At 43.3% G+C, this 27,551-nt stretch overlaps 2 long non-coding RNA genes and 1 pseudogene across 2 annotated transcripts; all 3 read left to right on the forward strand.

Annotated features, from left to right (window-relative positions):
* The first annotated feature begins 480 nt into the window (after positions 1-480).
* Positions 481-27,551, forward strand: LOC121572446 (annotated as a pseudogene).
* Positions 12,236-15,534, forward strand: LOC121571229. The gene is made up of 3 exons (XR_006001672.2): positions 12,236-12,295; positions 12,940-12,967; positions 15,473-15,534. It is a non-coding gene; the product is annotated as an uncharacterized LOC121571229 (long non-coding RNA).
* Positions 19,571-24,153, forward strand: LOC123491366. Its single transcript, XR_006661302.1, has 3 exons — positions 19,571-19,653; positions 20,858-21,019; positions 24,077-24,153. It is a non-coding gene; the product is annotated as an uncharacterized LOC123491366 (long non-coding RNA).

A 27,551-nucleotide genomic window follows, 5' to 3' on the forward strand; every position in this document is an offset into this window, starting at 1 on the left:
AATTGCAACCAACTTTCTATGGCTTGTTTTAGATATAGTGATATTTTAGAGATGATTTCATTTCAAATAACTGAAAGTGAGAGGTTGTAATCTGAATAAAGGGGGGGGATGCCATTTTTGAACATGTGGTGATTAGAACAAAAGATTTCACTCTTGACTTTGGCGACTATTATTGCGTGTAAAGGCCGGCAGTGTTTTATTGTTTTGGGTGCGCAGTGTATTATTGCGGGCGCACGCAAAGTGTATTGTTTTTTGGCGTACAGTGTGTTGTTTTGGGCGCGCAGTGTATTGTTTTGGGCGCGCAGTGTACTGTTTTGGGCGCGCATCCCTTCCGATAGCCGACAGAGGAGGCCTCCGCAACGGGCCAATCGGGGTGGTGGGGAGATGGTGTCCAATCAGCAGATGCCACTGCCGGCTTTATACATTTCACATGGGCATTTCGAGGATATACTCCGACTGTCTAAGAAGGAAGCTAGCGCCATGGCCAGAACCAAGCAAACCGCTCGCAAATCCACCCGTGGCAAAGCCTACAGGATGCAGCTCGCCGCCAAGGCTGCGCGCAGGAGCACCTCCCCGTTACAGGCCCGGCACCGTGTCTCAGAGAGATCCGTCGTTACCAAAGCTCCACTGAGCTGCTCATCCGCAATGTGCCCTTCCAGCGCCTGGGGAGAAAAATCGCCCTGTTCTTCAAGACCGACCTGCGCTTCCAGAGCTCCGCCGTGATGGCCCTGCAGGAGGCCAGCGAGGCTTACCTGGTCGGTCTGTTCGAGGACACCAAACTGTGTGCCATCCACGCAAAGAGGGTGAATATCGTGCCCTAGGACATCCAGCTGGCCCGCCTTATTTGTAGAGAGCGCGCGTAAATTATGACCTGATCTCCAAAATCCCACCTCAATATTTCCATCAAAAAGGCACAATTGATCTATTTATATGTGGTCCTCTGTAGCTCAATTGGTAGAGCATGGCGCTTGTAACGCCAGGGTAGTGGGTTCCATCCCTGGGACCACCCATACGTAAACATGTATGCGCACATGACTGTAAGTCGCTTTGGATAAAAGCGTCTGCTAAATGGCATATTATTATTATATACGCGCACGTCTACATTTCTCACCATGTATGTTGTTAACTAACCTGTCTAAAAGCTACGTATTGCACGTTTTACTTGCCTGAGGCGTTGAAATAAAAGGCATCAATCCAAATGGATTATCTACAATAGTCAAAGTCGCATGGCCAAATCAGGAAGGCTCCGCGCATGCGTTGCTGTATTCAGCACGGTTGAATGCATTCAGAGTCAGAGGTTGAGGTTGTGTCTCTCTGGCGGGAGGTAAGCTTGGCTTATATACATACAGAGGTGGGTAGAGTAGCCAACAATTGTATTCAAGTAAAAGTACTGTTACTTCAGAATAATATGACTCAAGTAAAAGTAAAAAGTAGTCATCCAAATAATTACTTGAGTAAGAGTACAAAAGTACTTGGTGAAAAAACTACTCAAGTACTGAGTAACTGTTGAGTTACTTGAGTTTATTTTTTAACACAAGACAACAATCAGACAGACAAAAATACAAAATAACCATCTTTAGGCAAATTATAGTTCATCCAACAATAAAATAAATTAAAATGAATTACAAAATAGCTTAAATTAAAATAATTCAGGTAAATTCAAGTACTTATCAAATAAAATAATAATAAAAAATAAAAAATAAATAAGCACAAGTAACACAAATTTCCAAACCTTTATACTTTTTTTTACCAGGCAGAACTAGAATGAGGCAGCCCATAAACTCTCATAAACTGTGTATGTGTGTGTCTCCACAGTGACAGAACAACAGAAGGAAACACACAAACATTTCATACCAGGCATGCTGAACAGAAAACTGCACACCAGAAGGAAGCGGTCAACATAAAATAATCAATAGGTGTTGATTAGGCCTACTCAGTACCTTTGTATTGCATGGCAAGCAACAGCCCTTTTTCTGTGTGCCTAGAAATTAATACTCTGATCTGTGATTAGGCCACACTGCACATCTCACTGAGCAGAGGAAAAGAGCAGCAATACACATCAACTGAAAAAGCACCAGTCCATGATAGATGGCCAAATAAAACAATATTGCAGGCCTAGTATCCCAGATCACAAATTAAGCTGAATGCATGTTCTCTAAAAGGCATCAGAGGAGAGTGATGTAGTTGTAGATGGGGCATTATGTTTACTTCCAGCTCCAATATCTAACAAGAAAAGTCAGCAAAAAAAAGTCACACTTGTCCCCACCCCCCCAAGATAAGCAGCATAAAGCATGTATGATGTGTCTTTACAATGGAGTTATACATTAATAGCTCTGTGCTGTCTAGCACAACCATTACACAGTTAAGGGGATTAAACGCTTTGCTCAAAAGCAGCTGAGAGAGGAGCAGCTTCCCCCATCTAGACTCCCACAGACAGACAACAGATTTGGCAATATTCTAACCTTTAGGCTGACACTGGCCCTTTGACTGGTTGACTTCAGTCAACACTCCAGGAACTCTTTGGCACAGTAACATGAAAACCCTTTTATATTGAAGGCCCCACTGGGAGTTTGTGTGTGTGTGTCAAAACATGCAGAAACAAACTATTTCACCAAATAATCGCTCAGTGAAGTCACTATTAAGCTTCAACAGTAGCTGGCTCTCAAGGTTCTTGCTGTGAAGCTGTGATCGTTTAGCAGTGAACAGGAGTCCTGCATGACTGAAAAGTCTCTCACAGGCTGCAGATGCAGGAAGACCTGTGTTGACTTTGAGTGACAGCTTCTTGATGCGAGGAAAGGTGTGGAGTAGATCCATACCTGCAGGGGACAGACATGAAAGGTACCTCTCCAGCTCTCCTACTTGTGATTTTCCCAACTCCATGGATGCAAAGAAGTCGTCTTCATCAGAGAGGCCGCTGTTTGCGCTGGTGACATCATCCAAGTCGGTGTTGAGGTGATTTCTGATGTAGTCAAGGCCTGTGGGTTTTAAGGCAAGATAAATCGTTTTTCAAACGAATTAAGTCTGCACATTATTCTTACCCTTCTACTGTATAGGCTGTCAAGCTGCTGATGTTTGACATTAAAAGCTACCTGAGCTTCTAACTATATTGCCACCCTGTGGTTTGTCACTGACACACTATAATCCTAAATTACAGTAATATTATACAGAGTTATATAGGTCAATGTCTACTGGTTCACATTTGAATTGATAAACAAGTATATTTACCAGCATTTAAGATGTTCTCCTCTGTGGTCCAGGATGTTCTGAATCTTGGTAGGAGTATTGCTGCTGCAATCAGCTCAGGCTCTTTCATGACGTCTCCAAAACGTTTCTGGATCCCTTGCTGCAGGGCGTGAACAAGAGGTGTACACATTTTGCAAGTTGACTCCAACCTCTTCAGCTTGTCCCGCAACTGGTAAGGTGTTGGCAGCAGGAGGCCCATATGCACAGATGATTCCCCTTGGAGGATATTAAGGACCATGGCAACAGGCTTCATCACAGCAGCATACTCGACCAAAAACCCAATTTCAGCTGGATTGAACCTATAAAAGATGTAACGATAAAAAAATTACTCATAGCTATTTCTGGTACAATGTCTTTATTATGCATTGTACATGTTAAATACACAAATAAATAAAAATAAAATAAATTAGTTAAATTATTTCATTCAAGTCATCCACAATTGTCACACCACCATGCAAAGAAAACTTAGTTACTTGAGACAAGAGGATTCACCCATTAATCAGCAAGGCTTATTTATTTTTATTATTCTTTTAAAACAAAATATAAATTTTGTCAACTTACATCTTTATCTTTAATGCTGTGCAGACATTGCGAATTGCTTGTTCTCCTTGCTCTCGGTGAATGCGCACAATCCTTTCTACAGCGAGGAACAGGGAGCTCCAGCGTGTCTGATTGGGTCGGAGAAACAGCAGCTTGCATTCACGTTCCACTGTTTCATGAGCCATGGTTGACCTGCTGGTTTTATTCCAAAGAGCATGACATTTTGCAAAAGCAGACCGAGACAGCCTCTTGTAGGTTTCGTTTGCAGCTCCTCCTGCAGCAGTGGCATCAACTGTGGATATAAGATTGAGGAGATGGCATGCACACTTTTGGTGCCTTGGAAGTTGGTACTCAAGGCCTGTGTTGTCATCCAGAATAGCAGACACATCTTGACACTCCACCTCTGACTCACTCTGATCTTCTGTAGCATCATCAAGGGTGGAGTCACTCTCCTCTTGTACATTGATGGCTTCCTCCTTTTTCACCTCACCATATAATCGAAAGGCCTTCAGGAAGTTTGAGCCACTGTCTGTTGTCGCCCTGGTCACTTTTTCCCTGATGTGGTACTCAGAATGTATTTCCTCTAATGCAGCAGCACAGACATCAAACGTGTGCGAGCCTTTGACAGGTCTACAAGCCAATGCAGCGGAGTGCCTCTCCAGTGAGGTGTTGTCTATCCAGTGACAGGTGACACCTAAGTAGCTACGTTGTCTGGCAGACCAGCAGTCTGTTGTGGTAGCAACATAGTTCACAGCACTCAGCTTTTTGATGATTATGCTCTTCTTGTGTTTTGCAGCTTCTTGTATTCTTGTGCATAACGTTTTCCTTGTCATTACTGTTTGAGGTTGCAAGGTTTCTATCAAAGTCTTGAAGGATGGCGTCTCAACCACAGAAAATGGTTGGTTGGCCTCACATACAAAATTTAGCACCAGCTTGTCAAGCGTTGCTTGTGTTACCCGTCCTGGGGCAGCGAAGGCTGTGATCTTTGCATTTTTCACAAGAGTATCACTGGAAGAGGAGGACTTACGCTTTCTGTGGTTCTCTAGTAAGTCTGTGTACTTTGCCAGTTTGTTGGGGAGAACCCTCTGTGGATAAAAAAAAAATCTGTAATTTTCATCATACACGTCAACTATGACAGACAAATTGAGAAATTTGTTTCCAGAAAATCACATTGTAGGATTTTTTATGAATTTATTTGCAAATTATGGTGGAAAATAAGTATTTGGTCACCTACAAACAAGCAAGATTTCTGGCTCTCACAGACCTGTAACTTCTTCTTTAAGAGGCTCCCCTGTCCTCCACTCCTTACCTGTATTAATGGCACCTGTTTGAACTTGTTATCAGTATAAAAGACACCTGTCCACAACCTCAAACAGTCACACTCCAAACTCCACTATGGCCAAGACCAAAGAGCTGTCAAAGGAACCAGAAACAAAATTGTAGACCTGCACCAGGCTGGGAAGACTGAATCCGCAATAGGTAAGCAGCTTGGTTTAAAGAAATCAACTGTGGGAGCAATTATTATGAAATGGAAGACATACAAGACCACTGATAATCTCCCTCGATCTGGGGCTCCATGCAAGATCTCACCCTGTGGGGTCAAACTGATCACAAGAACGGTGAGCAAAAATCCCAGAACCACACGGGGGGACCTAGTGAATGACCTGCAGAGAGCTGGGACCAAAGTAACAAAGCCTACCATCAGTAACACACTACGCCGCCGGGGACTCAAATCCTGCAGTGCCAGACATGTCCCCCTGCTTAAGCCAGTACATGTCCAGGCCCGTCTGAAGTTTGCTAGAGTGCATTTGGATGATCCAGAAGAGGATTGGGAGAATGTCATATGGTCAGATGAAACCAAAATATAACTTTTTGGTAAAAACTCAACTTGTCGTGTTTGGAGGACAAAGAATGCTGAGTTGCATCCAAAGAACACCATACCTACTGTGAAGCATGGGGGGTGGAAACATCATGCTTTGGGGCTGTTTTTTCTGCAAAGGGACCAGGACGACTGATCCGTGTAAAGGAAAGAATGAATGGGGCCATGTATCGTGAGATTTTGAGTGAAAACCTCCTTCCATCAGCAAGGGCATTGAAGATGAAACGTGGCTGGGTCTTTCAGCATGACAATGATCCCAAACACACCGCCCGGGCAACAAAGGAGTGGCTTCGTAAGAAGCATTTCAAGGTCCTGGAGTGGCCTAGCCAGTCTCCAGATCTCAACCCCATAGAAAATCTTTGGAGGGAGTTGAAAGTCCGTGTTGCCCAGCGACAGCCCCGAAACATCACTGCTCTAGAGGAGATCTGCATGGAGGAATGGGCCAAAATACCAGCAACAGTGTGTGAAAACCTTGTGAAGACTTACAGAAAACGTTTGACCTGTGTCATTGCCAACAAAGGGTATATAACAAAGTATTGAGTAACTTTTGTTATTGACCAAATACTTTTTTTCCACTATAATTTGCAAATAAATTCATAAAAAATCCTACAATGTGATTTTCTGGATTTTTTTTCTTCTCATTTTCTCTGTCATAGTTGACCTATGATGAAAATTACAGGCCTCTCTCATCTTTTTAAGTGGGAGAACTTGCACAGTTGGTGGCTGACTAAATACTTTTTCCCCCACTATATATATATATATATATATATATATATATATATATATATATTGTGACGTCACGAGAGGCTACACAGCTTTCAGTGGGATTGCTCAAGTAGTGCAAGGAGACAAGGTTCAAACAAAACAAGGATTTTATTATAGGTCTTGGGAAATTAACGAAAATATAACCAAATTCTGTTCTCTTGTGGCTCTTTAAGGGTTAACAGTTCAGGGATGTCTCTTCCACATCCAAAATCACAATTCTCACTCGCTCAGATAACTTTTCCCCAGCCTTACTGTAGTCCACGTTGCAGCTAGTGGCCAACCCAGCAAAAAGTCCTTCCAAATGTCTCTCACGTATTTCCACAGGTGCATATATCCAAAGGTGAGTATTTCCCAAAGGTAAGTATCTCCAAATCCTTATATTCCTCATGGAAGTGGACGTGCAGCACTCTTGTCCTCCAGCGAGCCCAGGTTGGAGACTGTGTTTCTTCACTTCCCAAACCTTCAGCTCATCAGCTCCTCATTTGTTTCAGCTGCGTGGGAAGATTGGCCATAGAGGGGTGGAGTTCCCGACCATACCAGCAGATGGAGCCATAGCTGTCTGGGTTTGCAGCCACCTCAGGGGGGATGTAACGTCCCTCCAGGACACAGCCTCTCGTGACATCACACATCCCCCTCCTCGGGACCGACGTCCTCGTCGGGTAAAGGCAGCGAAGAAGGCATCACGCCGGGAGAGGGCGTCCGCATTGCCGTGGTGCTTGCCAGACTGCTCTCTCTTCAACTCCTCCAACTCTAGGACCAGGGACTCAGCCTCCTGTTGTCTCTCCTTGAGTTTCTTACTGAACGCATCAGCCTTGGTTTTAGCAGAGTTTAGCTTCTGTTGAGCAGCTTTCAGTTCCTTCTCTCTCTCTGCCTCCGCATTCTTCATCTTGTTCTCCAACACCTTGTACTTCTCCTCTGCCTTCTTCTGGACCTCCTTACTACTGCGCAGGGTCTCCTCACACTCCTCGATGGTCCTGCACAGCCTCTCCAGCTCCTCCTGTTGCTTATGGAAGGAGCTCTGTTGGAGTTTAGCCTGGAGGATATCTAACTCTTCTGTCTTCATGTCTAACTGTTGCTTTAACAAACGATACCTCTCAGCGGTCCCCTTCAGACCAGACAGTTCTTTGTCCAGATTCTGTAGCTCCGTCTCTGTGTCGGTCTGGGCACCTGCCATCCCTATCAGAGCCCGGGCGGGAGTGAGTAACTCGGAGGATTGCACCGGAGCCTTCCCAGGATGAGTCTTGCCTCTCCGTTTCCGAGGTACTCGGGTTAACCTCTCCTGAGACTCTCTCCAGAGTGGGTAAAAGGCTGGGCAGTCTCGTCCAATTAGGACAGGGACGGGGAGGGAATCAACCACCCCCGCCGTCGTGTGTATGGTTCCCCGTGTGCTGGTCATTGTAAGTTCAGTAATGGGGTATTCTCTGGTGTCCCCATGGACACAGGAAACTGGGAGGACTTTCCCCGGGGTCAGACACATTGGGCCCACCAAATCCTTACGCACCAGGGTGGCCCGGCTACCAGAATCCAGTAAGGCCTCCACATCATGGTGATTCACAGTTACCGGGCAGGTGGGGGTCGATCTGGGCCGCCATCTACGACTCCCAAGAGCGAGGCAACACGGTGTGTGGGTGCTGAGCTGGAGGACTCCGCAGTGGGCATAGGTTCATCGGCTGGTTTCCCACACTGCCAGGAGATATGTCCCATCTCCCCACACCGGTAACACTGTCGAGTTTCCCCCTCCTGGTGTACTCTTCTTGGACCCGCCTGGTTTCTGGCTCCCCCTGGAGCCGGGATAAGTCCTGACGTGGCTGGGTTCGAGACCTTGGGGTCCTTTGGACGGGTTCTTCCCATTTGTGGTGGGGCCGCACTCCTGGGGTCTTTTCGGGAAGCATTCAGCATCTCCGCTGTGGCCTGGTACTTTTCCACAGCTTCCACGGTCAGATCAGCCGTGGTCAAGGCCTGTTGACTGATGAACCGTTTTGCCTCATAAGGCAGGGCGCGTAGGTAACGATCCACCACAACGGCCTCCACCACCGCCGCTGCTGTATTCCTCTGCGGATCCAGCCATTTCCTTGCGATTCGGACAAGTTCATGCATCTGCGCCCGAGGAGGTTGGTCTGGTTGGAAGGTCCAGCTGTGAAAGCGCTGGGCCATACCAAACTTTGTGAGTCCATATCTGCTGAGGATCTCAGACTTCAGGGCATCATAGTCAGTAACCTGGTCAGGGCCCAGGTCCCGGACAGCATTCAGCGATTCCCCGGTTAGAAAGGGGGCTAACAGACCAACCCACTGTTGCTTGGGCCAGGCTTCCCTAGTGGCCGTGGCCTCAAATGCATGCAGGTATGCCTCAATGTCATCGGTAGCTCCCATCTTAGATATAAAGTCACTTGCCTTTATTGGGCGGGTATTTTGGACCACCCTCTGTCTCTGCAACTGCAATTCCTCTGCCTTCAGAAGGTTGGCTTTCTTTTGCTCCTCCAAGAGAGCCACGTTTGCTTGCATCTGGGCTTGCTGGCCAGCAACAAGGGCTTTCAATATGTCCTCCATTTCAGTCGGGCGGGGAGCCTACGGCCAACTTGGAAAACTGGGTGATCAAACCTTCGGTATCCTCCTCTGACATGCACTATTAACGCTGAGCGTACCCGTATTCTCCACCATCTGTGACGTCACGAGAGGCTACACAGCTTTCAGCGGGATTGCTCAAGTAGTGCAAGGAGACAAGGTTCAAACAAAACAAGGATTTTATTATAGGTCTTGGGAAATTAACGAAAATATAACCAAATTCTGTTCTCTTGTGGCTCTTTAAGGGTTAACAGTTCAGGGATGTCTCTTCCACATCCAAAATCACAATTCTCACTCGCTCAGATAACTTTTCCCCAGCCTTACTGTAGTCCACGTTGCAGCTAGTGGCCAACCCAGCAAAAAGTCCTTCCAAATGTCTCTCACGTATTTCCACAGGTGCATATATCCAAAGGTGAGTATTTCCCAAAGGTAAGTATCTCCAAATCCTTATATTCCTCATGGAAGTGGACGTGCAGCACTCTTGTCCTCCAGCGAGCCCAGGTTGGAGACTGTGTTTCTTCACTTCCCAAACCTTCAGCTCATCAGCTCCTCATTTGTTTCAGCTGCGTGGGAAGATTGGCCATAGAGGGGTGGAGTTCCCGACCATACCAGCAGATGGAGCCATAGCTGTCTGGGTTTGCAGCCACCTCAGGGGGATGTAACGTCCCTCCAGGACACAGCCTCTCGTGACATCACAATATATATATATATATATATATATATACACACACACAGTATCTCACAAAAGTGAGTACACCCCTCACATTTTTGTAAATATTTGAGTATATCTTTTCAAGTGACATCACTGAAGAAATGACACTTTGCTACAATGTAAAGTAGTGAGTGTACAGCTTGCTGTCCCCTCAAAATAACACAACACACAGCCATTAATGTCTAAATTGCTGGCAACAAAAGTGAGTACACCCCTAAGTGAAAATGTCCAAATTGGGCCCAAAGTGTCAATATTTTGTGTGGCCACCATCATTTTCCAGCACTGCCTTAACCCTCTTGGGCATGGAGTTCACCAGAGCTTCACAGGTTGCCACTGGAGTCCTCTTCCACTCCGCCATGACGACATCACGGAGCTGGTGGATGTTAGAGACCTTGCACTCCTTCACCTTCCGTTTGAGGATGCCCCACAGATACTCAATAGGGTTTAGGTCTGGAGACATGCTTGGCCAGTCCATCACCTTTACCCTCAGCTTCTTTAGCAAGGCAGTGGTCGTCTTTGAGGTGTGTTTGGGGTCGTTATCATGTTGGAATACTGCCCTGCGGCTCAGTCTCCGAAGGGAGGGGATCATGCTCTGCTTCAGTATGTCACAGTACATGTTGGCATTAATGGTTCCCTCAATGAACTGTAGCTCCCCAGTGCCGGCAGCACTCATGCAGCCCCAGACCATGACACTCCCACCACCATGTTTGACTGTAGGCAAGACACTTGTCTTTGTACTCCTCACCTGGTTGCCGCCACACACGCTTGACACCATCTGAACCAAATAAGTTTATCTTGGTCTCATCAGACCACAGGACATGGTGCCATGTTGAACTTCCAGTGACCAGTATGAGGGAGTGTGAGAGCGATGACACCAAATTTTAACACACCTGCTCCCCATTCACACCTGAGAGCTTGTAACACTAACGAGTGAACATTTTCACTTAGGGGTGTACTCACTTTTGTTGCCAGCGGTTTAGACATTAATGGCTGTGTGTTGAGTTATTTTGAGGGGACAGCAAATGTACACTGTTATACAAGCTGTACATTCACTACTCTACAATGTAGCAAAGTGTCATTTCTTCAGTGTTGTCACATGAAAAGATATACTCAGATATTTACAAAAATGTGAGGGGTGTACTCACTTTTGTGAGATGCTGTATATATGTGTATATGTTTGGGAGGGAACAGCTATGTGTTTGATATTTTCTAAGAAGTGATATGTGTCCCTAAAATAACTGGGGTGCTTAGTGGAGAGGGGGTTGATATAATTAAGATGTTGTAGGACTCACTGTTGCTGTCAGAAACAATTTCTCTTCCGGGGGAACCTCAACGGGAACTATCCAGGTGTCTGGTTCATTGTGTATACACCCACTCAATTGGTTGGCACTTAAAATAGCCTTTGGGGGTTGAGTAGTCAAGTTGAAGCCGCAGTAGCGAATTTACTTGGCTTTGACGGCATTCACGGTCTTCTTGGGGAGTAGCACCGCCCGGATGTTGGGTCCTCGTCGTTACGGAAGGCCAGCTACAGGTGACAGGGGATGATGTGAGTCTTCTTGTTTGCACAGGCAGTGTCTCCTGCCAACTCCAGGATCTCAGCAGTCAGGTATTCAAGCACGACGGCCAGGTAGACTGGTGCGACAGCGCCCACACGCTCAGCGTAGTCGCCTTTGCGCATCAGCCTGTTCACTACATTCTGATTTTTAAAAAATAAGGGCATCTTGTAATACAGCTTGATTTAAATGTTCATGTAACATTTGTTCCCAACATTGAAAGAATGTTTGTGTTTTTTTGTTTTACAGGAAGATGAAGGGGGTGATGTCCTGCAGGTCCTAGCACAACATGTAAGGAAAATCGTTGTGTACTAACCTGGGATATTTATGTTAAGGATTATGTTTACCAATAGATGTCAGTATTGACTCAATGCGGGATTTACTTTCCGCTATCCCTAGCCGTTTAAATGTCTGACGTATAACCGTGCATGAGAAAGCCACAGGTAGCATAATGTAGTCCCCATACCCATTCCATACGAGTGAGTGTCAGTAGTCTACTACACTGTAAACCCGAATGTTCAAAATAATTAATTGTAATACGTAGTGTAAACTTAAAATGTTCTTAAAAGTTGTACTTACTTAAAAATGTTGAGTGCCAGTAGCAATTTTCTTCTTTTTGAGTTTATTGAACTTGTAATTTTTGAATAATATGAACATTTTTAATTTTTATGTAACTGCTACTTAACATATTTTTTTTATTACTTAAAACAATATGGATTAAACATGAATCTATGTCTTTTTTTGAAAGAACAAATGAATCAAATCAAGAACGAATTGAGAATAAATCAATTGCATCTGATAGATTTGTATATATATAAAATATCACACACACACACACACGTGTATATACGTTTATAAATAATTAATTGTTAATAGTTTGCTTGTTACAAGGTTGGCTAGTTAATAAATTACATATATGCGCTCACATATTTTATTTTGTAGTATTTGCGTGCACTTCCTCTTCAGGTAGCAGACCTGAGCCGAGGAGAAGAGCAGGAGACCGGAGGGTAACACTCAGCTCTGCACAAATGAGTTGTGAATGTAAGTAGTCAACATAAAACTTGCTTGAATGTTTGTTTCTGGAGGTTCAACGTGTTTTTAAGACGGACAAAGTGAGTCACGTTAGCAATGTAAAATGGTTATCTGTTAGGCTAGCAAGCTAACATGCAAAGTCATCCCGCCAGTTAGCTAGCTGTATAGGCTACATGGCTAGGCTAATGTAGTTGTAAAAAACTGGTTGAGCCCAACGTGCAGCGGTGGATAGTAAGGTATCATGTACTGCTCAATAAAAACTCGAAATCTGTGCTGGAGCTGTGTCAGTGTTGTGAGTGAAAGCAGAAGCTAACTCCACATGTTGTGCTTAGGCTAACTGAAAGGTATTCTCTGCAAGTTGAATTAGCTGGTTAATTTTTTTGTATAATTTTTTTTGTTATTGCTACGATAAGAATTTATGGATGCTACCAGCCCAACGTTACCTAACTTTGACTTATTTGTGTAATAAAATGTTTTGAATAGTCTAACAGGCATCTTACACATCTACTTTTTTTTAATCAATGTTGGTGTAGCTATATTGTTGTACACTTTTAGTATGAGGAATATGTGACTGCAGTTTTTGATAGTTCTGATGGAGGTTTAAACTTCATGACAGGTGTCCTGTAAAATAATATTTTTTTGTGTGTTTTCAGGTTGCTGCAACAAATATGACTTGGCACTGTAAGTTGTGTTCAGCTTCTTTTACCACTAGAAAATATGTATTTAAACACTGCAGACTGCAGCACAGCCACTTTTCAAAAATGAGCCCACTCCCATGCCTCCATGATGATTGCATGTGCACATTTCAGACACTGAGTGCACTGAGTACTCATCTGTCAAGATATCATACTCAAGAACATAACAGCAATGCAAAGGAGATTCAGGAACTTGTGACTTTCAAGTGTCCTTTATGCACATTTCAGCAACCTTTTTCTGAGTCTGTACTCCTCAGTCACATAAGAACACACTTAAAAAAGCATGAGACAGTGGTATGCCCATACAAAGGTTGTAACTATAGCACAAATGTATACGCTTCTTTTAATTCCCATAAAAGTAGAGTGCATCAAGCAAGTCTTGCGTCAGACTTTGGTAGTGACATTGTCTATGAACATACTCAGAATCTCCAAGCCACCAACTCTAACGTCACTATTGATGTGGATGAAGAGTGTCCAGTTCAGAGCACAGAAATGCAGGATGATGAGCAGTGTGATACTTCAAAACTAAAAAATCAGCTCAAACTTAATGCAGCATCTTTATTTCTAAAGATGCAGGCTATCCTACATGTGTCAAACACAGCTTCACAATAAATAGTTGATCACTTGAATCAGATCTTCTCTTTCTCAGCCATTGATCAAGGATGCAATTAATGATATATTGCAGAGACATGGTCACAATATCACAGAATCCACACTCAATGAAGTTGTCAGTGCTGTCATGGACTCTAATGTTGTATTTAGTGCAACCTCCAAAGGTGCAGAGTTGTCCTCTTATAAGCGAAGGAAGACATTTATAGAGCACAACTATCCATTGGTAATGCCAGTAGAGTACCATTTAGAAGCACCTGGTCATATCATCATGTATGTTCCAATCCTTCAAATGATTCAGGAGCTGTTTAAAAACACAGATATCCTGAGCAAGATCAGAGAACCAAACACTGAGCCTGGTTATTATGTGTCATATCGTGATGGCTCTCATTTCCAGGAAAATGAGTTACTCTCAACAGAAGATCTACACCTAGCAATACAGCTATATATTGACGATCTTGAAATCACTAACCCTCTCGGCACATCACGTAAAGTTCACAAACTTTGTGCTGTATACTGGGTCCTAGCAAATGTGCCGCCCAAGTATAGATCAGCAATGCACACTATACAATTGGCCATGCTAGCTAAAGTGACAGACCTCCAGAAATATGGATATGCAGCTGTACTTGCTCCACTGGTTCGTGATGTTCACACACTTGAACAGGATGGTGTTTTCATTTAATCTGTTGGTCAGAATGTGAAAGGCTTCTGTGTTTCTGCTGACAATCTGGCTGCACATGGGTTAGGTGGCTTTTTGGAGTCATTCAGAGCAGATTATGTTTGCAGATTCTGTATGGCCATAAGTGAACAGTTTCAAACAACTGAGGTAAAAAGGAGGAATTTGTCCAGAGAACCAAAGCGAGTCATGACATTCATGTACAGAATGTCCTCCAAGTTGAGAGTTCAAGCAGCCAATTTGGGGTTAAAGGTGATTGTGTCTTCCGTGAGTCACTTGAGCACTTCCACCCTATCACAGGTTTTCCTCCAGATCTACTACACAATCTTTTGGAAGGAATCGTTCCAGTTGAACTTGCACTTTGCATTAGAGAAATGATTCGGCTTAAGCACTTCACTTTAGAGTATTTGAACCAAAGGATCACATCATTCCCATATCAGCACACTGATAAAGTAAATAAACCTCATCCAGTTCCCAAAACATTCATGACCCGGAAAACAATTGGAGGCAACGGGCATGAAAATGCCACGCTGCTCAGACTACTTCCGTTACTTGTAGGCAGTAAAGTACCAGAGGGTAATGTTGCATGGGAGGTTTTGATGGACTTGAAAGAGTTGATGGAATTAGCATTGTGCCCATCATTTTCTGATGAAACATTGGACTATTTTGTTTGCAAAATCAGTGACCACAGACAGATCCTACAAGAGGCTTTCCCTGAGTTTAGGCTTCGTCCTAAACATCACTATGTGGAGCATTACCCCACCTTAGTTAAGTATTTTGGGCCCCTGGTGCATGTTTGGACCATGCGATTTGAAGCTAAACATCGCTTCTTCAAGAGAGTGGTGCATGATGCTCAAAACTTCAAAAATGTCTTGAAGACACTGGCAATCAGACACCAACACATGATGGCATATCACCTTGGTTCACCATAGTTTTTCAAACCAAAAACGCAAACATCCAGGGTTGACTCTGTTTTGGTTTCAGCTCTACCAGAAGTAGCTCAGGCTCACATTAGAGGACAAACAACTAGTGACACTGTCTATCGTACATCAAAGGTGACCATTGATGGCACAGACTATACCAGTGGCATGTTTGTGTCAGTTGGAATCAGTGGGGGACTGTCAAAATTTTGCAGACTAACACAGATCTACCTTGTGAATCACAATGTTTATTTTCTCTGTTGTGATTATGACTCCTGGTATGTAGAGCATCTTCGATCCTATGAGCTGTCAGCCATACAGGGAAGCCTGTCTATCCACCTGCAATCTGACTTTGTCACGTCCGTCTATGAAATAGGACCAAAGCGCAGCGTTGGGAGTGAACATGATGATTTTAATTAAATGCTCACAACAACAAAAACAATAAACAACGAAAGCGTGACGTCTAGTGTACAACACGCACACACACGAACAAAATCCCACAACCCGAAAGGAAAACAGATAGATTAAATATGGCTCCCAATCAGAGACAAACAGCCGACAGCTGACACTCGTTTGCCTCTGATTGGGAGTCACACCGGCAAACATAGAAAATAAACCACGTAGAACACCCACCAGAGAAACCGAAAACATAGAATGAACACACCCTGGTTCAACATAATGAGTCCCCGAACCAGGGTGTGACAGTACCCCCCCCTAAAGGCGCGGACTGTGACCGCGCCTAAATACGAGCAAAACAGGGGAGGGCTGGGTGGGCATTCTTCCTCGGCGGCGGCTCCGGCTCCGGGCTTGATCCCCACTTCCTCTCCAAACCCCCAAAGTACTCCTGGTCCTGTCTAGCCCCGCTGGCCGGAGCCGGACTGACGACACGCGCCCCTGGCTTGGTGCGTGGAGCAGGAATGGACCGGAATGGGCTGGCGACGCACACCACTGACTTGGTGCGGAGAGCAGGGACGAGCCGGACAGGGCTGACGAGACGCACCACAGACTTGGTGCGGGAAGCTTGGATGGGCCGGACTGGGCTGGCGACGCGCACCGTATCCCTGGTGCGAGTGGCCGGAACAGGCCGGGTCGGGCTGGCGACGCGCACCGTATCCTTGGTGCGAGTGGCCGGAACAGGCCGGGTCGGGCTGGCGACGCGCACCGCATCCTTGGTGCGAGTGGCCGGAACAGGCCGGGTCGGGCTGGCGACGCGCACCGTATCCTTGGTGCGAGTGGCCGGAACAGGCCGGGTCGGGCTGGCGACGCGCACCGTATCCTTGGTGCGGGAGCAGGCACAGGCCGGGCTGGGCTGGGGACGCGCACCGTATCCCTGGTGCGAGTGGCCGGAACAGGCCGGGTCGGGCTGGCGACGCGCACCGTATCCTTGGTGCGGGGAGCAGGCACAGGCCGGGCTGGGCTGGGGACGCGCACCACAGGCTCCATGCGAGGAACAGGAACAGACAGGACCGCACTGAGGACACACACCCCTGGCCCTACACGGGGATCAGGAACGGGCCGGACCGGACTGGTAACACACCCCAGTACCCTTGGCCGTGCCTCTACACCTTCCTTCCCCTTCGTGACCAGTGGCCCCCTTAACCTGGCGGCCCTATCTGCCAACCTCCTGCACTCCTCCAACCCGTACACCTGCTGCCCCGACGTCGTGAGCCCCCCCCTAAAAATTTTCTGGGGGGTCTCTCCAGGCCTCCAACATTCTCTCCCATCTCTCGCTCCTCTGTCTCCAACCCTCTTCACTCAGCTCCTCCATGGGCTTGGCCCAATCGAAGCTGCCACGGAGATTTATTCGCGATGGCTCTTCGACACGCTGCTTGGTCTGGTCTTGGTGGGATTTTCTGTCACGTCCGTCTATGAAATAGGACCAAAGCGCAGCGTTGGGAGTGAACATGATGATTTTAATTAAATGCTCACAACAACAAAAACAATAAACAACGAAAGCGTGACGTCTAGTGTACAACACGCACACACACGAACAAAATCCCACAACCCGAAAGGAAAACAGATAGATTAAATATGGCTCCCAATCAGAGACAAACAGCCGACAGCTGACACTCGTTTGCCTCTGATTGGGAGTCACACCGGCAAACATAGAAAATAAACCACGTAGAACACCCACCAGAGAAACCGAAAACATAGAATGAACACACCCTGGTTCAACATAATGAGTCCCCGAACCAGGGTGTGACAGACTTCAATGATACAATCCCACTCTCTGCATACAAGATTGATGGCTTGCTGCTGTTGACTCCCAAGAGGTTCATACAAGTGAGACAAAATAAAGACCACTCTATGGTAAGTAATTCTTCATAAAATCATTAATTGTTCATTTATTGGAAAATGTGCTCAATATAATCAATCATTATATAAATCAACAAACCTGCAAACAACAAACCTGCCTGATAAGTTTTGGAGACATGCAGTGTTTGTTTTGCCATACATTCATTATGTCCGCCAGGGCCTCCTCCCCTTCACCCCCGTCGGCCGTCGAAGCTTAGATTAAGATCGATTTTATGTCCACAAATAATCGATTGTCTAAATATGGTAACAGCCCTAATCAACATACATGACCTGCATTTTGGAATTGCACTCTTTGGTAACACATTCTAAAGAACATGTCTATAATGCATTAAAAGCACAAATATATCTGGCTAATGTTATGGTAGTTATAATGTACTGTGGAACCCAGATTTTTCTTTCAAACACTGTCACTTTGGCATGGAGGTATAAAGCATTATGAATGCTGAACACGTTGGAGGTTGTCATTAATGATTATAAACATTTAGAAAGCCTTATAAATGCACTATAATGTCTGTGTGCTGATGTGTTTTTAACCTCCAAATCTCTTCTTTTATTAAAGTGATGGCAGCTGAAGCCCCACAAAACATGATCCTTCGTGTCATTGAGGCAGACCGTGTTAGAAAATTAAAACTCAGCTCCCGTCCAGCCTCTGTTGATGCAGTGATTGAGATTTTAAAAGAACAACTGGAATTGGACTGTGACTTCAGTTTGCAATACAAAGATCCAGACTTTGATGGAAAACTCACTTACCTTGTTGACATCGAGGAGTTACCACAAAAAGCCTGTGTTCATATTTCAGTTAGACAGGATTCCAGTTCTCTTGCATCAACTGATACCCTTTCAGATGTGTCATCCCCAGAATGTCTGAACAGATGGCCTCCAGGTCCTTTACAAATTCCCACATTTGCATTTGACGTTGAGCTGACACTTAGAGATGGGAATGCTGAATTTGAAAAGAATGAGAGACCTCTTCAGTTGTCAAGGGACCAAAAGCACAATATTTTAGACAAACTGGCATCTACCATATATGGTTTTAAGGCTTACCCCAGTGATAAAGAGATAGCAATGGTGGCTGAAGCTCTTGTGAGGAAACACCCCTGTTTAAAAGAAGCAGGATCTGACAATGAATGGAATGGCTGGAAGAACAGCATCAAGTTTAAAATGGGCAATTACAGGACCAAGATGAGAAGGGCTGGATGTCAGGAGGTCGCTGTAAATGCTGGGAAAAGAAGCCGAAAAAACCCTGAGAATGAACCTTCACACTCCAACATCAAAAGGCCTAAGTGTGCAGAGGTCAACTTTCTGCCTAACTTTCCTCAAGGAGAGGATCCCTCAAGCCTTGACCTTTTGAGGCAGGCTATTGTTGAGGAAGTAAAGAAGACTGAGAGAAACCTACCCCTTATTAGTAAGATGATGCAGAACACGTTTGCCTTGCTGACGACAGACTATTGTAATGTCCTGCCCACCGGTGAAAGAGCTAATGGACCTCTGGCCTGCTCTTCATATGCAGTCTGAGGTAAAATCATCATCAATTTAATAAATAAATTCATTTTGTAGGTTATTTTTTCTGTTTTTATCTTTGCTACTGTATGTCACATTGTGTGTAATGTTGCCTAATTTCATTCATCCTAAAATAAATAATTGCTGTTACTGTCCTTTCCTCAATGGAGGTATATGCAGAGTTCCAACGGATAACTAACAAGAACCTACCTAACACTTTCTATGCCGAGCTTGATCGCCACACTCCTCGTTTGATGGCCTTATTTAGACAGAAAGCTTCCAAAACTGAAAAGACTGCAGATGCTTTGGCAAACATTTTCAAAGTCCATGATACACAGGTGATTATACATTTCACAGGTAGTCTTAGTGTAATGTTGGGAGTTTAATGCTTCAAATAAGCTTTTTAATTCCACAATTGCACCAGTCAGCAGGTTATTAGTGGATTTATGTGCAGATATTGGCAATTAATTAATTAATTAATTAATAATTAGTTGGGACTGTTTGTCATTGGGTTTGATAAGTAAACTTGTCACAACACTATTTTAATCTTCTTAGGAATAACATGATGTCCACACAAGGCGTACCACTGTTCTCCATGCCCTTCCTGATTATCTACTAGAGGAAGTCTCTGGATTTTTCAGAACATGTGTGGTAAGTCCCAGTAAAGAGATATCAGGCCTATTGTACTGTAAATTAACAAATTCATATCTTCATTTCATTTCCAACACACTAGAATTTCTGTATATGTACCAGTGTTTCAACTACAAACCTCTGGCAAGATGTTTATAAGTGTGAAGTGTCATTTTGAGCCCATTACAGCATCAAAAAAATAAACTGCAAAGAAAATCAAGTAGCCGTCATTAGCCTCACAGTGGAACACATAAAAGTAATCTCACTTTCTCAGCAACGAGAGCACAACGCAGCAGAATGAACAGGAGTCTTTCAGACTTGTGTATTTATTGTTATTTATATGACATCCAACTAGGGGTGGAACAGTACACAGAAGTCACGGTTCGGTTCATACCTCGGTTCAGACATCACGGTTCGGTTTGGTACAATGGAGGGGAAAGCAAAACAAAAATGCAGAAGGCAAATTTTTTTATTGTGCATGTCTCAGGCTGTCCACTGAGCTAGCTGTAACAGCTTGAAGTGTATAAAGTAAGATGTAAACAGTAAACAAGAAGTACCCTGCATCATCTCCAGACTCCATCTGTAACTTGTAAACAAAATAATACAATCAGCTAGTAGTGTGATATGGGAGACAAGCGCTGCTCTCATATGTGAATGCACAGAGCAGGGATGTTAAAAGAGCAGCTTCGGTTACACAGAGCAGTTGACGAGTTTTGGTGTTAGCGTCACATGCTAACGGCGAAGCTAACAGCTAACGGCGGAGCTAACAGCTAATACCGGAGCAAACAGCGAATCAAACGGGCCTGGTGGCCATTTGTGGTCGAGGCGAGAAGGGATACAGCTACGTCCGTGTTTGGTTGTATTTGGAAGGGACTAGTTCGCTTCATGTGGACTCTTCATTTGGACTGGACTGACTGACTCGACATGTAGGCGGGGCTCGGGAGCTTCAGAGCTAAGGGCAGGGCTACAGATTAGGTGTCCCTAAAGAACCGCTTGTCTAACAGTAGTTCCGCATTACATTCATTAATTTGCACTCAAGTTTTATTTATTTTTATACTGTGTATTCTCCGTGTAATTCATGTACCGTACCGAGACGCCCGTACCATTTCGGTTCAATACAAATACATGTACCGTTCCACCCCTACATCCAACTGTAATCAAAATTGCCACAGCCATAGTTTCAGTAAATGTGATTAGTATATGTTCTCCCTTTCATTTTTTAAAGGATGATATGGATGAGCCAGACCTGTGGGATGCATCAGTGGTCCTCCTTACAACAGTCAGTGATGATGCCACAAGCCCAGTTCACTACCACCCAGTGAGAGTCTCTGTCGTCCTAGAGGGTGATGTGGTTGTCAATCTCCCCAGGCTTGCTGATGCCTTCCTGGTAATGTTCGGCCTGATTTATGCACTACATCTCAGCTATCCCAAGGGACTGACAAACACTTTTGAGTTCACACAGAAAATCTTACTTGGTCTTGATGACTCTAAACTGTCACCCAAGCTGCAGACTCTTAAAAATGAGCTGATGTTGTATGTGTAACTGAAGATCCAAAAAGGAGTGGTGGATTCTGATGGCTCACTCTGTTAGAGCATAGTCCACAATGAGAATATGTCATGTCAGGTCCATGTTGAATACTGTTCAACTGTTTATGTTAAAGTTGCTGCTCTACTCAACTGGTTTTCAGCCAAATGGCACAAAGTACACACTGTCTTTGTACGTTTTAATATACATTTTATTGTTGTTAAACTGAAATTCAGGGTTGAATTAAGTGTTTATATATGGAGGATATTTTTATTCATAATTCAAATTGAAAGGCCAAAGGGAAAACGAATGCGAGATCAAATTAAAAATATTTTTATTTTACTACACTACTAGGAAAAATCATGCCATAATTAAATTTAAAAAGTCAAATTTAAAATGCAAAGCTTCAACTGTCAGCTGGATGTCGTTTCAGACCCTCCCACCAGCCGTTGGGCCATGCCTCCTCATTTAAATTGACACCTGTCACTTCTAAATGAAAAGCTTAAATCAAAATGTAAAAGGTGAATCTGAAAATGTCAATGTCAAATGTAAAACGTAAAATTCAAAAGATAAAATGTCAAATTGAAAATTATAAAGGGGAAAGGCTAAAATAAAACAATTATATTTTAGATTTTAATTGAAGTATTTCCATTTTAAGCTTTTACATCATACATTTAATTATGGCATGATTTTTCCTAGTAGCGTAGTGAAATAATACTATTAATTTGATCTTGCTTCGTTTTCTCTTTGGACTTTCAATTTGAAATATGAATAAATATATCCTCCATATTTATATACTATGGCATTTTGTTTTTAAAAGGTGTACTATATAGCTTTGGGAAGTAAATTTTTATCAGAAAGGAAAGCTCTTCATTGATACATTTTCATAAATAAATAAACTGTCCTCAAACCTTTCTAGTTGGAAACAGTGTTATAGGGACTTTATTTTCTTCTGAGGATGGGATGTTTATTCAGTTATGGAAATGGATAAAATAATTTGTATTGTCTTATTAATATTGTTAATTTTGCTTTTCGAGTTTGAATTAATTTTCTAAAACTATACAGTGCACCCTGAAGTTGCTAGATTTGAACCAGATAGCCAAAGGAAGGCTAAACACTGCCTTTGTACATGTTAATGTACCGTTTTGAAATTTTAGCAGTTTTAGTTGTGAAGAATTTACAAGCAATTTGTTTATACATTGCTGCACTGCAAGTTTACAACCAGATGGCCAAAAGTGTGCCTTTGTAATTGTTTATTTAATTCTCTTTTTAATTCTTAATTATTTGTATTACTATTATTGTTATGTTACTATTATTATTAAATAGATTGTTTCATTTTGTGCTAAAAGGCACAGGTGTGGGCAAATAATCTTTCTAAACAAATGTTTGGTCACCACCCAATACTTGCTGATGCCCTCCTGGTAATGTTGTATTAACAGTTTATAAGCTATTTGTGATATAATGATATTTTCTTAATGTAATTTTAGCTTTTCTGAGTTTGAATATGTTCTACTATTACATAGTTCATCTTAAAGTATAAACAAAATGCCCAGAAGTAGACTTTTTTTATTTATGTTTTTTTATTTCATATTTTTTTGCTAAAAGACTGGGCAAGAAAAGTTTATACTAAACATCTGAATAGATGATGTTTTTTTGTTTGACCTTTAAGTCAAGAGTACTTATTATTTTTAATGCAATCAGTTGCCACAAATATTTTAAGTTTGGTGGTAAATGATTTTGAGTTGTAACAAGTCTATGTTTTTGAGTTATGGGTAATCAGAAGATTGATTGAAAAAACGAATAAATGTTAAGTTAACTCAGGATATTTATGTTTCATATTCATGCTTGAAATTATTAAGTTCTCTTGAGATATTGCAATGAGAAAGATGAATAAATATTCTGAGTAGCATAAACTGAAAATGTTTGAGTTGGCTTAATCAGTACATTTAATTTAATTATAATTAAAAATTACATTTAACATGAACTCCAAATATATAAGCAATGATATACTCAAATGTTTGAGTTTATGAACTCAACAAAACAGTGGCAACGGATTGCCTCACTTTCTTAAAGTTCTGCTTACTTATTCGGGTTCACAGTGATATGTCTGTGCTATGTGCAGGCAGCTAGTATAATTATTGTTTGTGAAGTAAGTATGTTGATTATTATTAAGGTTCTGGACGTCTGAGATACCAACAAGTAGGCTATACAATATCAAGACATATGTATTTTTCTATTAGTGTATTTGAGTTTGTTCTGTCGTTTCTGGATGATTAAATTGAAATTGCATCCAACTTTATATGGCTTGTTTTAGATATAGTGATATTTGAGAATTGATTTCATTTCAAATAACTGAAAGTGAGATGTTGTAATCTGAATAAAGGGGGAAAATGCCATTTATTGAACGTGGTGAGACAGTCTTACACATTTCTAGAGAACCAGTTCGGATTTAGGTATAACTTTTGTATGACTGAAGCTTTTAGTGGTAGGTCCAAGCTTAAAATATTTAATCAATTCTGTCCTCTCTATTGATATTCATTTTATAAATAGGCCCGTTTAATTTTGTCTGGCTTGCTGTTCCAAATCAAATGGAATATTTATTTTTCATATCAATTAAAAAACTGTTCGCTAGGTGTAGGCAAGACCGTAAACTGGGATAATACTATAGAGTTAATCAGTGTGATGTGAGGCTTCTTGTTTGCACGGGCAATGTCTCCGGCCAACTCCAGGATCTCAGCAGTCAGGCACTTGAGCACGGCAGCCAGGTAGACTGGTGCGACAGCGCCCACACGCTCGGCATAGTTGCCTTTGCGCATCAGCCTGGGCATCTCGTAATCCATCTTGATTTAAATGTTCATGTAAAATTTGTTCACAACATTGAAAGAATGTCTGTGTTTGTGTGTGATTTTTTTATTCCAGGAAGATGAAGGGGGTGATGTCCTGCAGGACCTAGCAAAACATGCAAGGAAAATCGTTGTGTACTAACCTGGGATATTTATGTTAAGGAAAAGACACCAATTTAACCAGTAGGCTACACACAACAACCATAAACGGATAGCCTATTTTTCTTTATTTTCTGTATTATAGTTGTGAACATACAGAAATGTTGTCTTTATTTAATAATGTTTCAAACATTGTAGTTGTATGCCTATGTACTGTTTGAGATTTTCTTGGGTTCCTCTGTAGCTCAGCTGGTAGAGCACGGCGCTTGTAATGCCAAGGTAGTGGGTTCGATCCCCGGGACCACCCATACACAAAAATGTATGCACGCATGACTGTGAGTCGCTTTGGATAAAAGCGTCTGCTAAATGGCATATTATTATTATTGTGAGAAAATACACAAATTTACGTGCAACTTAATTCGTGGGAAAAATTGTTTTATTACATTTTAGTCATTTAGCAGACTCTCTTATCCAGAGTGACTTACAGGAGCATTTAGGGTTAAGTGCCTTGCTTAAGGGCACATCTACAGATTTTTCACCTAGTCGGCCCGGGGATTAGAACCAGCGACCTTTGGGTTACTGGCACAACACTCTTACCCACTAAGCTACCTGCCACCCTTATTAATGTTAACGCTGTTTTCTATGCTTGATTTCGATTAATACTTTAATACTTTGGGATACTGGTGCACTTTTGGTCAGAAAGGCCCCTTTTTCGTGTAGGCAACAGTACACGATTTTCTTCATAATGCATTTCATATTTCGTAGAGCCTAAATTACACAATTTTCTTCATAATTCATTTAATACATGTTAAAGAGGTTAATGTAAAATAATGAAATGTCGGCTTTCACTTATGTCACTTCCAAGGCCTTTCTATTATGGTTATGTCAATCATATTATATACATGTTGTAACACGTTCAACCAGTTAGCAAGTCAGAAATGTCAGTTTCCAAGTACCGACTAGCACTTGAATGCTGTATTATGCCAACTTGACATTCTCGTGGAAAATGGGAAGTTGTAACTCCGACATGATTGTGTTAAAGTGGTTTTGAAGTCGGAACAATTCCTAAACCAATAAGATTGGCAACAACATTTTCACAATTTCTCACTTGTAAATTCGAACTTGGAGGGTCATTCAAGTGAAACTTCCCAGTTGGAACTAGGTATTTCCTGACTCTGATAGCACCCTGAACGCGACATTAATCTGTGTGATCGACAACAGTAGGGTCTGGGTCCTGGCATGTCCAGTCCCCATACCCATTCCATAGGAGTGAGTGTCAGTAGTCTACTATATGTCCGTGCTATGTGAAGTAAGTATGGTGATTATTATTAAGGTTCTGGTCGTCTGAGATATCAACAAGTAAGGCTATACAATATCAATAAATATATATTTTTTTCTATTAGTTTTTTTCCACAAACAGACAGGTATTTTTACCTTTCCTTGGTAGCAAGATCTTATAATTTTTTGCTAAATTTCTATTAACATTTAATAGAGTGAGATCATTTTATTTAGGGATATGTATCCACATCACCTTCAGACCATTTTATTGGTAAACTACAAGTTGTATTGTCAGTGATTCAATTTACAGTTTAGTCATCTTATCCAGAGCGACTTCCAATTAGTGAGTGCATACATTTTTCATTCTGGCCCCCGTGGGAATCGAACCCACAACCCTTGCGTTGCAAGCGCCATGCTCTACCAACTGAGCTACAGGAGGGTCAATACCTTATATAGTACATTTATCATAATGTGGTTGTATTCCAGAGAGGTTAGAACATTTCTCTAGATCCTCTGAGTACAATGACACGTTTGTTTTTAAACCTTGGATTTCTAATCCCTTGATATAATTGTTGGATCTGATTTGAATTGCTAACATTTCGATGGCCATAATAAATAGATATACCGATAGTGGACAACTTTGTACATTTCAGCACCAAGGAGCTCCTCTATTACCCGTCTCGTGAGTGGAGATGAAGCAGAAGCGCTGTCCATTCAACTGTGCTGAATAAAGCAACGCATGCACCGAGTCTTCCTTTGTCCTTCCTGATTTGGCCAATTATTTGGTTGGAGTATTTCAGCCTGCCGCGCGTCTTTGACTATTGTAGATAATCCCTTTGGATTTATGCGTTTTATTTCAACGCCTCAGGCAAGTAAAACGTGCAATACGTAGCGTTAAGACGGGTTAGTTAACAACATACATGGTGAGAAATGTAGAGGTGCGCGTATAAATGGAGCAATTGTGCCTTTTTGATGGAAATATGGAGGTGGGATTTTGGAGATCAGGTCATCATTTACGCGCGCTCTCCGCGAATACAGTGGGCCAGCAGGATGTCCTAGGGCACGATGGACACCCTCTTTGCGTGGATGGCACACAGTTAGGTGTCCTCGAACAGACCGACCAGGTAAGCCTCGCTAGCCTCCTGCAGGGCTATCACGGCGGAGCTCTAGAAGCGCAGGTCGATCTTGAAGAACTGGGCAAATTTTTTCCCCAGGCGCTGGCAGGGCTCGTAACGGGGAGGCACTCCTGCGCGCAGACTTGGCGGCTAGCTGCTTCCTGTAGGCTTTGCCACGGGTGGATTTGCGAGCGGTTTGCTTGGTTCTGGCCATGGCGCTTGCTTCCTTCTTAGACAGTCGGAGTATAGCCTCGAAATGCCCATGTGAAATGTATAAAGCCGGCAGTGGCATCTGCTGATTGGACACCATCTCCCCACTACCCCGATTGGCCCGTTGCGGAGGACTCCTCTGTCGGTTACTGGAAAGGATGCTTTGCTTCTTTTTTTTTAGGACCGCGCGCCCATCACAATACACTGCGCGCCAAAAACTATAGTACACTAAGCGCGTGCGTACAATAGCACACTGCTGGCCCTTTGCGCGCAATAATAGTCGTCAAAGTCAAGAGTGAAATCTTGTGTTATATTTTAATGCTAGCCTGTTATCGCAAACGAGGCCAATAGTACACTGCCTGCACACAACTACACACTGCGCGCTGGTAAAAGCACACTGACAGTCGGGAGTATAGCCTCGAAATGCAGAGACGTGCCATGGCCAGAACCAAGCAAACCGCTCGCAAATCCACCGGTGGCAAAGCCCCCAGGAAGCAGCTCGCCACTAAGGCAGCTCGCAAGAGCGCCCCGGCCACCGGCGGTGTGAAGAAGCCTCACCGTTACAGGCCCGGCACCGTGGCTCTGAGAGAGATCCGTCGTTACCAGAAGTCCACTGAACTGTTCATCCGCAAGCTGCCCTTACAGCGCCTGGTGAGAGAAATCGCCCAGGACTTCAAGACCGACCTGCGCTTCCAGAGCTCCGCCGTGATGGCCCTGCAGGAGGCTAGCGAGGCTTACCTGGTCGGCCTGTTCGAGGACAGCAACCTGTGCGCCATCCACGCCAAGCGGGTGACCATCATGCCCAAGGACATCCAGCTGGCCCACCGAATTCGCGGAGAGCGCGCATAA

This window comes from Coregonus clupeaformis, chromosome 8 (genome assembly GCF_020615455.1).
Source record: "Coregonus clupeaformis isolate EN_2021a chromosome 8, ASM2061545v1, whole genome shotgun sequence".
NCBI lineage: Eukaryota > Metazoa > Chordata > Actinopteri > Salmoniformes > Salmonidae > Coregonus > Coregonus clupeaformis.